This window comes from Oryctolagus cuniculus, chromosome 8, assembly GCF_051225735.1.
Source record: "Oryctolagus cuniculus isolate XC-2025 breed Fujian yellow rabbit chromosome 8, ASM5122573v1, whole genome shotgun sequence".
NCBI lineage: Eukaryota > Metazoa > Chordata > Mammalia > Lagomorpha > Leporidae > Oryctolagus > Oryctolagus cuniculus.
In genome coordinates this window covers 42871305-42887143 of record NC_142874.1, presented here as the reverse complement: position 1 = coordinate 42887143, position 15839 = coordinate 42871305, and the positions used below count along the sequence as shown (strand labels likewise).

Below are 15839 nucleotides of genomic sequence, written 5' to 3'. Positions count from 1 at the left end.
TATGATTCATGAGAAGTAAAAACAATAAATGATCTTTCAATAAAAAGCTATATAAGAAAATCTCCTGGGTATAGATAAAAAGGGGAGTATAGATCTGGCATTGAAAATACACCTCAGCATATGAATCTAGATGGAAAAGAGAGTAAGCAGAAGAAATTTCCCAATAAAATTCCTCTTGACAGACACTTGTGGCTCATTTTGACTATTAGACAAACTGAAAAGATTCAGAGAAAATATCCCTAAACTTTTCTTCCATTTCCCTAGAAATTGGTGGCACAAAAAGAACAAAGACTTCTCACTGGTTATCTGTCTTCAATCTTTGTGAATCAACTCGGAGTAAATAAAGCTGCAGTCAAGAATTTGTATACTTCCTGAGTAATCTGGGTCCAAATATTTATAAGGAAAATCATTTAACTCTAAACTGGCACTACATTTTAATGACCAAAAGATTAGAATAAATTCAAATGAAAATGTAAGCCTTTATATTATGAGATGGACAAGAAATGTCTCTTGCTTTCTTTTTCCCTCTGCAAACACCATTAAGATAAAGGAGTCAGATTGTACAAACAGATGTCACAGACCCTTCCAAACAAACATGAGGGTAGACACAAGTGACTCCTGTCTCTGCCAAGAAAAGGCTACCACTGGCAACACTAAGTTCTTCGTTGCTTTAGGTTTTCATTTGATGCGGCCACTTGGAAGAAACTGTCACTAATGGACAAGAGATTGAGAGGAAAACAAAAGGCTTTCATAACACAATGGTAATTATTACTGTTACTATTGTGAAAACTGAAACAAAACCTGAGATACTGGATCTGTCCCCTACGTTTCCGAGGCTATTTCTTAAGTCAAAGCATGACAACTGTTGGGAGAAAAGCTAGACAATCAAAAAGCTCGATTTCTTTTATCCTTGAGTATTGAGGAAGACTGCAATTCTCTGATACAATTTCAGGAAAGACTGAGTAGTACCGCTGGCGGACAACTGCTGCTAAAAAGAAGACAAAGCACAACTAGAATAAGAAATGAACTGAAGCACATCTCCAAATATCACAGCCTCTTGGAAGAGGAAAAACCTAGTGGACTTTGAAGACTTGTGGGCATTATCTGTATTTGTTCAAGGTATCAGCAGGTGTTGACTGGAAGGGAGGCTGAGCAATCTTTGTGGTTTAATAAAATCACCATTAGCCCCTGAATTTAATAATGAAAAAACAAAAGCTGAATTGATCTTTCAGATTCTATCATAAACAAGACATGGGCATCTTACTGTGACACTGTAGAATCTTTTTACATCTAGCAAAATAAACAAGAAACCCCTGCCTGGGGCAGAGCTGTGGCGTAGTAGGCCTGCGGCACCAACATCCCATGTGGGCGCTGGTTCCCATCCAGATCCCTATTGTTAATGCACCTGGGAAAGCAGTTGAAGATGGCCCAAGTACTTCAGCCCCTCTACCCATATGTGAGACCTGGAAGAAGCTCCGGGCTCCTGGCTCTGGATCAGCCCAGCTCTTGCCACGGCAGCCATTTGGGGAATGAACCACTGGGTGAAAGAGCTCTCTATCTTTCCCTCTGTCTATAACTCTGCCTCTCAAATAAATAAATAAATTTTTTAAAAAAAGAAAGTCCTGCTTAATGGAATATTTTTCATTTAGAAATGCCCTAGTACTACATGAGTTTGAGTAATTACACCTTTAGATTTTGAAACTGTTCAAACCTTTGAAAGGGATACAAGAGTTACATTCATCATTCAAGGAAAACAATTTGCAATGAAGTCAAGAAATAAAGATGCTAATAGTTGATTCTGAATTGTTTTTTTCTGTTTCTGAGGGCCACAGGAATTATTTTTTCCAAAATTATCTTGTAAATAAACAAACAATAAATACAGCTAAAACTGAGTTTTAAATGTAAATCCAAGGCTTATTTTTAAAGGGCCTGACTATAGTATTTTATAGTTAGGGAGGAAAAAGGATGCATGTCAAGTGAAATGTGCATTTCTGAACAGCCTAAGTTGCTCTATCAATTTGAAACAATTAAACATTTTTCCAATAGTGAACTGAAATGTTATCCAAGTGTCTCTCCATATGGCTATTTCTAAAATCCATAGATAGAAAAACCCTGGGGCCAGCGCCGCGGCTCACTAGGCTAATCCTCCGCCTTGCAGCGCCGGCACACCGGGTTCTAGTCCCGGTCGGGGCGCCGGATTCTGTCCCGGTTGCCCCTCTTCCAGGCCAGCTCTCTGCTGTGGCCAGGGAGTGCAGTGGAGGATGGCCCATGTACTTGGGCCCTGCACCCCATGGGAGACCAGGATAAGTACCTGGCTCCTGCCATCGGGTCAGCGCGGTGTGCTGGCTGCAGCGCACCGGCCGCGGCAGCCATTGGAGGGTGAACCAACAGCAAAAGAAGACCTTTCTCTCTGTCTCTCTCACTGTCCACTCTGCCTGTCAAAAATAAAAATAAAAATTAAAAAAAAAAAAACCCTGACAAATAGATTTCTAAAATCTATAGATAGAAAACCCTGATGGAACTCAAACAAGCACCCTTATGGGATGCCAGTATTGCAGGTACCTATATGCCAACAACTTGGAAAATCTAGAAGAAATAATTACTGTACACATACAAGATGCTAAATTTAAGTCGTAGGACACAGAAATCCTAAATAGAACTATAACCAAGCCAGATATTCAATCAGTAATAAAGACGTTCCTAACAAAGAAAACCCCAGGGCCAGATGGCTCCATTGCTTAATTCTACCAAACTTTTAAAGAACTAATTCCAATTCTTCTCAAATTATTCAAAACAATTGAAAGTGAGGGAATCCTCCCAAACTCGTTCTGAAAAGGCCAGCATCACCTTACTTGCAAAACCAGAAAAAGATACAAAAAAGAGAACTATAAACCAATATCATGATGAATATAGATGCAAAAATCTACAAAAGACTAGCTAATTGAATCCAACAACAGATCAGAAAGATCACTCTTCTGAACCAACTGGGATTTATCCCTGGTATGCAGGTATGGTTCAACATATGCAAATCAATAAATGTGATACATCACAATAACAAACTAAAGAATAAAAACCATATCTTTGGAGCCAGTGCTATGGCATAGTAGGCTAAGCCTCCACCTGTGGTGCTGGCATCCCATATGTGTGCCAGTTTGTGTCCTGGCTGCTTCTCTTCCAATCCAGCTCTCTGCTTATGGCTTGGGAAAGCAGTGGAAGACTGCCCAAGTGCTTGGACCCCTGTACCCACATGGGAGACCCAGAAGTAACTGTGGCTCTTGGCTTTGGATTGGCTCAGCTCCAGCAGCTGTGGCCATTTGGATAGTGAATCAGCAGATGGAAGACCTTTCTGTCTCTCCCTCTCCCTGTCTGTAACTCTACCTCTCAAATAAATAAATACAATCAATTTTAAAAATTCATATGATTATCTCTATAGATGCAGAGAAAGCATTTGATAAAATACAACATCCTTTCAAGGTTAAAAAAATAAAACCTTAAGCAAATTGGGTATAGCAAGAACACACCTTAATATAAGCAAGGCAATTTATGACAAACCCACAGCCAGCATTATATTGAATGGGGAAAAGCTGGCAGCGTTTCCACTAAGATCCAGAACCAAACAACGATACTCACTCTTATCATTATTATTCAATATAGTTCTGGAAGTTTTATCTAGAGCCATTAGAAAAGAAAAAGAAATCAGAGATACAACAGGGAAGGAGGAAGTCAAATTATCCCTGTTTGCGATATGATCCTATACATAGGGAAACCAAGACTCCATTCACTAAGAGTCTATTGGAATTTGTAAGATCAGCTTCATTCACATCAGCTACAAAAAATCCTAAACACCTTGGGATAAATTTAATCATGGGTATGAAAACTCTACAATGAAAATTACAAAACACTAAGAAATGAAGATCATGGATTGGATGAATTAGTATCATCAAAATACCCATACCATCCAAAGTAATTTACAGATTCAATGTGATCCAAATCAAAATTCTTCTCAGATCTGGAAAAAAATGACCTTAAATTCACATATAATGACAAGAGACTCCAAATAGCTAAAGCAAGCCTAAGCAATAAAAATAAGGCTGGAGGCATCACAAAACCATATTTCAAGACATACTACAGGGTAGTTAACAAACAGCTTGGTACTGGCACAAGAATAGAAATGGTGACCAATGGAGCAGATTTGAGACCCCAGAAATTAATCTATGCACCTACAACCATCTAATCCTTAACAAGCTTAAATCACTCCACGGAGAAAGGACATTCTTCAACAAATGGTGTTGGGAAAATTGGATCTCTGGATGCAAAACTATGAAGACCCCTACCTTATACCCTATTAAAAAAAATCAACTCACAAGGGAGCAGGGATCTAAATCTAAGACCTGAAGTCATCAAATTACTAGAGGAAAACATAGGGGAAACACTGCAAGGCATTGGCATATGCAAAGACTTCTTGGATAAGACCCCAGTAGCACAGGCAATAAAGGCAAAAATAGGGGCCGGCAATGTGGCGTTAATCCTCTGCCTGTGGTGCCGGCATCCCATATGGGCGCCGGTTCTAGTCCTGGCTGCCCCTCTTCCGATCCAGCTCTCTGCTATGGTCTGGGAAAGCAGTAGAAGATGGCCCATGTCCTTGGGCCCCTGCACCCACATGGGAGACCCAGAAGAAGCTCCTGGCTCCTGGCTTCGAATCAGCACAGCTCCGGCCATTGTGGCCAACTGGGGAGTAAACCAGTGGATGGAAGACCTCCCTCTCTCTCTCTGCCTCTTCTCTGTATAACTCTTTCAAATAAATAAATAAATCTGAAAAAAAAAAAAAAAGATGGACTAAGGATATGAACATGCATTTTTCAAAGGATGAAATCCAAATGGCCAACAGACCCATGAAAAGATGCTCAGGTTCCTGAACCATCAGAAAAATGCAAGTAAAAACCACAATGAGGTTTCACCTCTTCCCAATTAGAATGGGTATCTTCCAAAAAATAAAAAAATAACAAAAGCTGGTAAGGATGTGGGAGAAAAGGTTCCTTAATACACTGTTGGTGGCAATGTAAATTACTACAACTACTATGGATGACAGTCTGGAGATTCCTCAGAAATCTGAAAATAGATCTACCATATGACCCAGCCATCCCACTCCCGGGAATTTATCCAAAGGAAGTGAAATCAGCATATGAAAGCATTATCTGTATGTTATTAAATGTTTATAGCAGCTCAATTCACAATAGCTCGGATATGAAATCAACCCAGATGCCCATCAACTGATGACTGGAAAAAAGAAATTGTGGTATATATACACAATGGATTACAACTCAGCCATAAAAAAGAATGAAATCCTGTCTTTCGCAACAAAATTGATGCAATTGGAGACCATTATGCTTGGTGAAACAAGCCCAGTCCCAAAAAGACAAATATGTTTTCCCTGATTTGTGGTAACTATTATACAGAACACAAGAAAATGTAATGTATATGATCAAAATTGACATTTTGAGATTTAATTATTATTTATAGCCCTTGTCTATCCTCTTGAGGAACAATGGTTTTTCTATTTCCTATTTGTTCAATTCTTTAGTGGAGGGTTAAACTTTTGATTATAAAGTAAACTGAAAGCATGTCATTGTAAAGATTATAATAAGGAGGAAGAAGGGTGGAAGGAAGGGTGAAAAGTATCATTACACTCTTAAAATTGTAAATATTAAACACATGGAATTTATTCTGTATATAAAATTAAAAAGTAAAAAAATTAGATTGAGGAATAATTACACGCCATAAAACTTATCTGCTTGAAATATATAATTCAATGCTTTCTAAAATAAAGATTTATTTATTTGGAAGTCAGAGTTACAGCATGAGAAGGAGAGACATAGAGGGAGAACAGAGTTCTTTCATCCACTGGTTCACTCACCAAATGGCTGCAACGGCCAGGGCTGGGCCAGGCCAGAGCCAGGAGCCAGGAGTTTTATCCTGGTCTCCCACATGGGTGCAGGGGTCCAAGCACTTGGGCCATCCTCCACTGTTTTCCTGGGCACATTAGCAGGGAGCTGGATAAGAAGCAGAGCAACTGGGACTCAAACCGGCACCCATATGGATGCCAGCACTGCAGATGGCAGCTTAATCAATGATTTTTAGTAAGTTTACAGAGTTATATCATCATCGCTACAATCACTTTAGGTGATTTTCATCCCCTAAAAAGATCCCTTGTGCCCTCCTGCAGTCAATCCCTGCCACAATCTCCAGTCTTTCCACTTTAACAGTCAATTCTATAACCTTAATGAATATTAATAGATGTTTATATTATATGGATCAAATAACATGGTAGAGTCAAATCTTGTATATACTGTATACATTATGATATTACATAAAATATATTTACCTTTAAGAAATTATTGTGATACTGTGCACACATGGTATTATTTTCTTATAGCTCATTAAAACTAATTATAGAAAAAACAACAGTATGACTGGTCTCATTTTCATATGTTTAATACTGAGACTTCCGTAAACATAATACTCCTACTGGTGGCAAGGAATAGAAACAAATACTAACATATGATCATAATAACCACCCTGCCATCCAAACATATCAGAAACTGTCTTTACTTCGTATCAAGAACATTTTTAAACTGCACATTTTAAATACATTACTCTTACTCTTAAAGTTCTTATTTTTCATAACGAGAGACTGGACAAAATCTATTTTTGAAATGGACAAAGTGTTTTACCCATAATGACCAGAAATTTAACAATTAAAATTAAGCACATATGATTAAGAAGTGTCAGCACTTTTAGTTCGCATTGAATAGATTGCTCTAGTTAGGAAGCATTAGTGTCATTTAATTTCTGATTCCTGCATCAAAGTGCTCCCCATACAGCAAGGAATATTAAGTACAGGTTTAAACTTAATTTAATTAGAAAATATTTTCACATGTTCAAACAGGAATAATCCAATCAGTGCAATTTTAGATCTAGTTATTAGGATAAATTGCTTTGAGTATTAAGAAATTCTTCCAGTGCTAAAGGTCAACAGAAAGCAAACTCTTGCAGCACTGCAAAGAGCATGAACTCTGAAACCACACACATGGGTTCAAATCTCAGGTTCACCAACCACAAGGTAGTGTTCATTCTCTTCCCTCCCTCTTCCTGCTTGGCAGCCTCCCCCCCCCCCCCCCCCGCAGAAACAAAAAAAGAAACAAAAAGCTTCAGGAGAAACATGCTCCCACGATTTTCTTAACATGAATTTACACTGATTTAAATGTATTTTTTAATTCAGAAACTAAAACAACTAAATTAAGTTTTTCCCTTATCAACACAACATCCTTGCTGGCCATCTGTTACTCTTTTATCATCTTCTACTCAGACATAAAGTGAGCCTCAAAAACATTTAAGTGCATATTGCAAAACTGTTTTTGAGATTTAAACAGATGTATACTTCCGTGACTGTCTGACTTATAAAGCACTCAAGGGTATATAATTATTGTGCTGACAAGTACAAACTCACAATAGAGGTATCCAGAAAACAGATATACTCGTATATATATTCAGAGCCTGTTCTTATCCTTCATCTGAGGTATGCACTCATTATGTATCTATAAAAGTCACAATATTCAATGATATTTTCTCAAGTAAAAGAATTTTGCTGACTCTTCTAGCTTTATATTTATGACCTGTTTTCAAACATTTTTTGCAAGAAGTATTAAGTTAAAATCAGTAAGAAACATGACTTTTAACTGGCTAGAGATCATAAACATAAGTTCCTACATAGAATAAGCATGAGACAATTGAAATAGCATTACTAAAACTAAATCTGCAGTATTAAATCTCAAATATGGAAGGTCCCCCCTTCCAAAATAGGTCAAAGTTTAAAGACCTGAAAATCTGATTGCTAATATAAAATTTCTTTCCAATTTAGTTGCCAGAAACTTAGAATTAAACTCAGATAAAAATCTGAGTTTACCTTTGCAAAAAAAAAAAAAAAATAGGATTTGGAACTATTGTCAGAGATGAAAGAACAGAAATTAGATCTGTCCTCTTTTTATTACTTTGATGATTTCTATTACTCTTCCTCTTTAACTATTTAAGCTAAATCCTAACTTAAACTTTATGGGAGCATTAAGATACCATCCTCTACATAAGAAATAAGAATGAAAGTTCTTGTTACTTTTCTATTCCCCAATTCCAGTTTTCCCTCCAAATTAGTGCCTTACACTTTGGTTAAAATATTTTCTCCTAGGGGACAGTGCTGTGGCACAGCAGGTTAAAGCCCCAGCCTGCAGCACCAGCATCCCATATGGGTACCAGTTTGAGTCCTGGCTGCTCCACTTCTGAACCAACTCTCCTCTATGGCCTGAGAAAGCAGTAGAAGATGGATCAAGTGCTTGGGCCCCTGCACCTGTGTGGGAGACCCAAAAGAAGCTCCTGGTTCCTGGCTTCCGATCAGCCCAGCTCTAGATGTTGCAGTCATTTGGGGAGTGAACCAGCAGATGGAAGGCCTCTCTCTCTCTCTGGCTTTCCCTCTCTCTGTAACTCTTTCAAATAATTTTTTTTAATTTAAAAAATAAAATAAAAATAAAAATATTTTATCCTAATGGTCCTATCAGATTGGCCAAAATGGAGGGAAAGAGTACAGATAAATAATCAGTGTGAATGAGGTGGTGGGAAAAAGGACAGTATCTTTTTGAAAGATGATTTGGCAACAGAGATCAAACATTAAATGCATAATCTTTTCTTTAATAATTCCACATAAAAGCAATTCACAGGCCAAGGACCTAAATAGACATTTTCAAAAGAGGAAAGCCAAATGGCCAACAGACACATGAAAACATGCTCAGTATTACTAGCCATCAGGGAAATGCAAACCAAAACCACAATGAGGTTAGAATGGCTTACATACAGAAATAAACATACAACAAATGCTGCTGAGGATACGGGGAAAAGGTACCCTAATCCACTGTTGGCGGGAAAGCAAAATGGTAAAGCCACTGTGGAAGTCAGTTTGGAGATTCCTCAGAAACCTGAATATAACCCTACCATATGACCCAGCTATCCCACTCCTTGGAATTTACCCAAAGGAAATTAAATTGGCAAATAAAAGAGCTTTCTGCATCTCAGTGTTTATTGCAGCTCAATTCACAATAGCTAGGACATGGAATCAACCTAAATGCCCATCAACAGTAAACTGGATAAAGAAATTATGGGATATGTACTCTATAGAATACTATACAGCAGTAAAAACAATGAAATCCGGTCATTTGCAACAAAATGGAGGAATCTGGAAAACATCATGCTGAGTGAAATAAGCCGGTCGCAAAGGGACAAATATCATATGTTCTCCCTGATCGGTGACAACTAATTGAACATCTAAAAGGAAACCTACAGAAGTGAAACAGACACTATGAGAAACAATGACTTGATCAGCCCTTGTCCTGCCTGTTGAGGAACAACTTACTATTTTATTCCTTTTAGTGTTTTTTTTTTTTATTCTACTTAATAGCATTGGTTGAACTCTTTAACACACAATTATTCTTAGGTGTTTAAATTTAATTGAAAAGTGATCCTTGTTAAATATAAGAGTGGGAATAAGAGAGGGAGGAGAGGTACAGTTTGGCACATGTTCACTCGGACTTACCCCTAATGGTAGAGCTAGAAACATGCCAGGGGTTCCAAATCAATCCCATCAAAGTGGCATGTACCAATGCCATCTTACTAGTCCAAGTGATCAGTTTCAGTTCATAACTGATCATAATGATAGGATTAAGTGTCAAAGGGATCACATAAACAAGACTAGTGTCTGCTAATAATAACTGATAGAATTTAAAAAAGAGAACAATCCAACATGGGAAGCGGGATACATAGCAGACTCATAGAATGGCAGATGACCTAAATAGCACTTTGGCCTCAGAATCAGCCCTTAAGGCATTAGGATCCAGCGAAAAAGCCCATGAGAGTATTTCAGGCATGGAAAGCCAAGACACTCTGGCAAAAAAAAAAAAAAAAATCTCTGTGAGATCCAGATCCAGGTGCAAAGATGCAAAGAACGGGGCCATCAAAGGAGGAGGTACCTTTCTCTGAAGGGAGGAGAGAACTTCCACTTTGATTATGGCCTTGTCTAAGTAAGGTCAGAGTTTGTAAACTCAAGAGGCATCCATAGGTTTGGCAGCTCATGACAAGAGCCTCGGGTGATTACTGACATTATAAATAAGACTGTCAATTGTTAAATCAACAACGGGAGTCACTGTACACTTGCTCCCCATATAGGATCTCTGTTCTTAATGTGTTGTACTATATGAATTAATGATATAACTACTACTCAAACAGTACTTTTTACTTTGTGTGTCTGTGTGGGTGCAAACTGTTGAAATCTTTACTTTGTATATACCAAGTTGATCTTCTGTATATAAAGATAACTGAAAATGAATCTTGATGAAGAATGGGGTGGGACAGGGAGTGGAAGATGGGAGGGTTGTGAGTGGGAGGGAGGTTAAGGGGGGAAAAGCCACTATAATCCAAAAGTTGTACTTTTGAAATTTATATTTATTAAATAAAAGTTTTAAAAAAACAATTCACAGCAAAACAACTGCACAAAAAAGCATGAGAGGTAATTAAATGCACATATGCTCAATGTGATACAAGAAAAAAAATAAAGAAAATCTATTTCCATCAAAATGGACATGGCTTTAAGGTCTTGTTACCAGGTAGGCATTTGGGGTAGCAGTTAAAGATGCCATTTGGAACATCTGAATCCCATACTAGAGTGCCTGGGTTTGAGATCTGGCTCCACTCCTGATTCCAGCTTCCTGCTAATGTGTACCCAGGAAGGCAGTAGTAGTTGGGTCCCTGAAATCAACATGGTTGACCTGGACTGAATTCCTAGCTCCCAGCTTCATCTTGGCTCAGTCCTGGGCATTGTGGGTATTTGGGAAGTGAACCAGCAGATGGAAACTCTGTCTTTCAAATACATAGAAAATGAAAACTAAAGTTAAGCTACTTCTGTAAATGCAATGCAATAAAGCTGTTCTAAAGAACAGTATCCAGGTCTGTATGTACTGGCATGGAAAAAGTTGTAAATAGAATGGCACAAAGAATACTTCACTCTTTTTTCTGATAGTGTCATCCCATCTCCGTACTCAGGCCAAAAACCTTGGAGTCAAATCAAATCCATCATCAAGTTCTGTGGGCTGTGCCTTCACACACATATGTATTTAAACGACACACAAATACACAGACATACAGGGGGCCTTCAAAAAGTTTGTGGAAAATGCCTATTATGGAAAAGCTATGCAGATTTCAAAATTTTTGTACCAAAATAAATCTTTTTATTCCATTTTTCTACAAGCTTTTTGAAGTGTGTGTGTGTGCATATGTGTGTGCATGTGTGTGTGTGCATGTGTGTGTGTGTTTAAGTGAGTAGAAGGAAAGACAGGGAGTAAGACATCTGGAATCATGCTCATAAACAATCCAAGAATTTCTAGCAGTGGAGATGATGAGAAAGGAAATTTTCTATGTTATTTCATACATATTTCATACTATTTTTTTTAATTTATTTGACAGCGTTATAGACAGTGAGAGAGAGAGAAAGGTCTTCCTTCCGTTGGTTCACCCCCCCAAGTGGCTGCTACAGCCAGAGCTACACCGATCCGAAGCCAGGAGCCAGGTGCTTCCTCCCGGTCTCCCACGAGGGTGCAGGCACCCAAGCACTTGGGCCATCCTCCACTGCCTTCCTGGGCCACAACAGAGAGCCGGACTGGAAGAGGAGCAGCTGGGGCTAGAATCCGGTGCCCATATGCGATGCCGGCGCCGCAGGCGGAGGATCAGCCAAGTGAGCCACGGCGCTGGCCCCTGCTCTACTGTTTAAACTTTGTCAATAACTGTAAAGAAAAAACTCAACCATATATTGTACCCAGCAGGCAGCAGAATGGGGGTCAGGGCTATTAATATTTTAATAACTATTAATTATCAAGTTTCTTTTCACAGTGGAAAGGAAGGGCATTCAGCTCTAGCTGTATGTGCATGAACCCTAAAAGTTTCCCGGCATGTCTGTCAATCAAATGGAAAACTTTTGCCCAAAAAATTACAGTTTGGCTGTATAAATCATCACTTGATCATTCAACAAAGACTGCTGACTGACGGATTCATTTCAGTCTCCAGTTTCCAAGACAGAAAATCCTAAAAAGCCCTTCCCATCATAATCTGCTTCCAGGATTAAATGATCTGTCCCCAAACCTCAGGCATTACTCCCATGGTCTTGCCAACCTTGTTATCACCAATAACTAATCTTCTCCATCATCTCAATTTTACACATCCAATCCATTTTTATTGAACCTCTAAGAATGCCAGTTCTATTAATTTTTAACCACATTTATTTATAATTCAATGATTTAACCTTATTCATTACTTTCCTCTTTCCCAATCCAAGTTCATGCTTTATAATTATAATAGCTCTTCTGCATGTTCCCCCTCCATACCAATGGCAGAAAACCTCATGCTGGTTGTAGGCAACTCTCTGCTCTCTCCATGTCCCCACTCATGTTGCTGAACACACACCAATGCCAATTTCACTCTTAATTTAAATGGGTCCTTCTGTGTGCAGAAGTCAGATTATTAGTTCCTTAGTCCATTCATCTTCCATACTCCTATTGGACTACTAGTTGGTCCCTTTTCTTCAAATCCTCAACACTTGCACTCTCATTTTTACTTCCAATGGATAATTTCTGTATTCCGCTGAGAAAACAGAAATAAGCAAAGGACTTCTACTACTGCTGCATTTACTGACTAGCATTTGGTGGGATCAGTCTTTAGAACTCATAGTGAGACCAGCGCCACGGCTCACTAGGCTAATCCTCCACCTTGTGGCGCCGGCACACCGGCTTCTAGTCCCGGTCGGGGCACCGGATTCTGTCCCGGTTGCTCCTCTTCCAGGCCAGCTCTCTGCTGTGGCCAGGGAGTGCAGTGGAGGATGGCCCATGTACTTGGGCCCTGCATCCCATGGGAGACCAGGAGAAGCACCTGGCTCCTGCCATCGGATCAGCGCGGTGCGCCGGCTGCAGTGTACCGGCCGCGGCGGCCATTGGAGGGTGAACCAACGGCAAAGGAAGACCTTTCTCTCTGTCTCTCTCTCTCACTGTCCACTCTGCCTGTCAAAAAAATAAATAAATAAATAAAAAATAAAAAAAAAGAACTCATAGTGAGCTTTATTTACATTCACTCCCTAGGAGACGTTATCTTGTCTTAACGACTTTAAATACTATGATATGCTGATGACACTGAAATCTAGCTCCAGTACAGGCCTATCTCCTAGATTCCAGATTCATACATCCACCTGTCTCCTAGACATCTATCAAGCGTCGTAACATGTTTATGAATGAACTACTTATCCATCCTCCAGAAACCTGCTCCTTCTACAGTGTGCCACATTTCAGTAAATAATTCCATCCGTCCACGGGTTCAGACCCAAAACCCTGGAATCGTGATTGACTCCCCTCTTTCATACCCACATAAAATCCATAGAGTCCTGTCGGCTTTACCTTCAAAATAAACCAGAATCTGCCACTTCTCTATAGCCCTGATTCAAATTCACCAACACCTCCTGTCCAGATTATTGCAACTTGTGGCCAAAATTATTTTTGGTTTCTATTCTAAAGCCCAGTACATTCCCTTCTAAATGGGGAACAATGTGGCTTGTTATCTTGAGATTTTTGACTCCTTATTTGGCTCTAGAATTGTCTTCTCACAGGCCTTTGTCCAGTGTAAAACACCAGGTACAGCAAAGATGGGCTCACAGATACATGCTAGCTCCTTGGTTCACACAAAATGTCAAGACAGACCATTGTCATTTAGAGAATATAGACCTCATCAAAGCACACCTGGGAACTGCGGTATCTGATAGAGTAAAGAGGCATCTTCTCTGAGTTCTACTTTTTTAAAAATTTATTTATTTATTTGAAAGTCAGAGTTACAGAGAGAGATCTTCCACCTGTTGGTTTACCTCCCAGATGGCCACAATGGCCGGGGCAGGGCCGATCTGAACCCAGGAGCCAGGAGCTTCTTCCAAGTCTCCTATGTGTGTGCAGGAACCCAAGTACTCAGGTCATCTTCTGCTGTTTCTTCCAGGCACATTAGCAGGAAGCTGGATTGAAAGTGGAGTAGCTGGACTTGAATCAGAGCCCATAAGGGATGCTGACATTGGAGGCAGTGGCTTTACCTGCTATGCCACGACACCAGCCATTGTGGCCATCCGAAAGGTGAACCAGTGGATGGAAGATCTCTCTCTCTCTCTCTGCCTCTCCCTCTCTCTGTTACGGCTCCCTGCTAATGAGCCTGGGAAGCCAGCAGAAGATGGCTCAAGTGCTTGGGCTCCTCCCACCCGCATGGCAGACCTGGGGGAGTTCCTGGTTCCTAGCCCCAGATTGGCCCAGCCCAAGCCATTGGGGTCATTTGGGGAGTGACTCAGTGGATGGAAGCTCTGTCTCTCCCTCTCTCTGTCACTCTGCCTTTCAAATAAATAAAAAATAAGTCTTTCCAAAAAAAAAAAAAAAAAACACCTATGCATGAAGTTCAAACTTTTTTACAACAAAATAAACTTCTAATTTTATTTTTCCAAGAACTTCAAGTACTCTGATACAATCTTCCTTTTTTTTTCTACAAGCTTTCTAACTCAGTTTATTTTATGTAACTATGACGCCCTCCTGTGCCCAAGCACTGGTTCTGAAACATTAAAGAGTCTCAATAACTGCTCTGTCGTCATGTAATTAAAAATGGCAACCCACAATTGCTCAGCAACATTTGCTCAGGGCTAAGATATGTGCCTTTTCTAAGTTCAAAAGTGCTCAAAGCCAATGATGGGAGAGGCAGGAATGAGGCCAAATGACTTGTGATACACACAAACGCTCTTTCATTTAGCTTTCATGGTCCCCTATACCCCATAGTGAATACACTATAAATTATACATAAAAACCACCTGAGTTATTTCCTTACCCATCTCTCTCCCACTAGAGTATTTTCTTAAAAAGTTTATTTGAGGGGGCCGGCGCTGTGGTGGAGCAGGTTAAAGCCCTGGCCTGAAGTGCCGGCAGCCCATATGGGTGTCAGTTCTAGTCCCTAGTCCCAGCTGCTCCTCTCCCGATCCAGCTCTCTGCTATGGCCTGGGAAAGCAGTGGAAGATGGCCCAAGTCCTTGGGCCCCTGCACCCATGGGGAAACCTGGAGGAAGCTCCTGGCTCCTGGCTTCGGATCAGCACAGCTCCAGCTATTGCGGCCATCTGGGGAGTGAACCAGTGGATGAAGACCTCTCTCTCTCTGTCTCTTCCTCTCTGTTTAACTCTGTCTTTCAAATAAATAAAGTGAAATCTTAAAAAAAAAAAGTTTATGGGCCGGCGCCGTGGCTCAATAGGCTAATCCTCCACCTTGCGGCGCCGGCACACCGGGTTCTAGTCCCGGTTGGGGCGCCGGATTCTGTCCCGGTTGCCCCTCTTCCAGGCCAGCTCTCTGCTATGGCCAGGGAGTGCAGTGGAGGATGGCCCAGGTGCTTGGGCCCTGCACCCCATGGGAGACCAGGAAAAGCACCTGGATCCTGGCTCCTGCCATCGGATCAGCGCGGTGCGCCGGCTGCAGCGGCGGCCATTGGAGGGTGAACCAACGGCAAAGGAAGACCTTTCTCTCTCTGTCTCTCTCTCTCACTGTCCACTCTGCCTGTCAAAAAAAAAAAAAAAAAGTTTATTTGAAAGGGAAGATGTTGGTGGGGGGGTAGAGATAGGGAGAGGGAGGGAAGCAGGGAGAGAAGAAGAGAGAGGGAGTGGGAGAGAGGAAGAGAGGGAGGAGAAGAGAGGAAGAGAAGGA

The 15839-nt window shown here is 40.4% G+C and overlaps 1 protein-coding gene across 9 annotated transcripts in view; it reads right to left on the bottom strand.

Moving 5' to 3' along the window:
• The window catches only part of SH3D19 (SH3 domain containing 19), a 202364-nt gene that overhangs the window by 126144 nt on the left and 60381 nt on the right, over positions 1-15839 (bottom strand). The gene's annotated exons all lie outside the window — the stretch shown is intronic.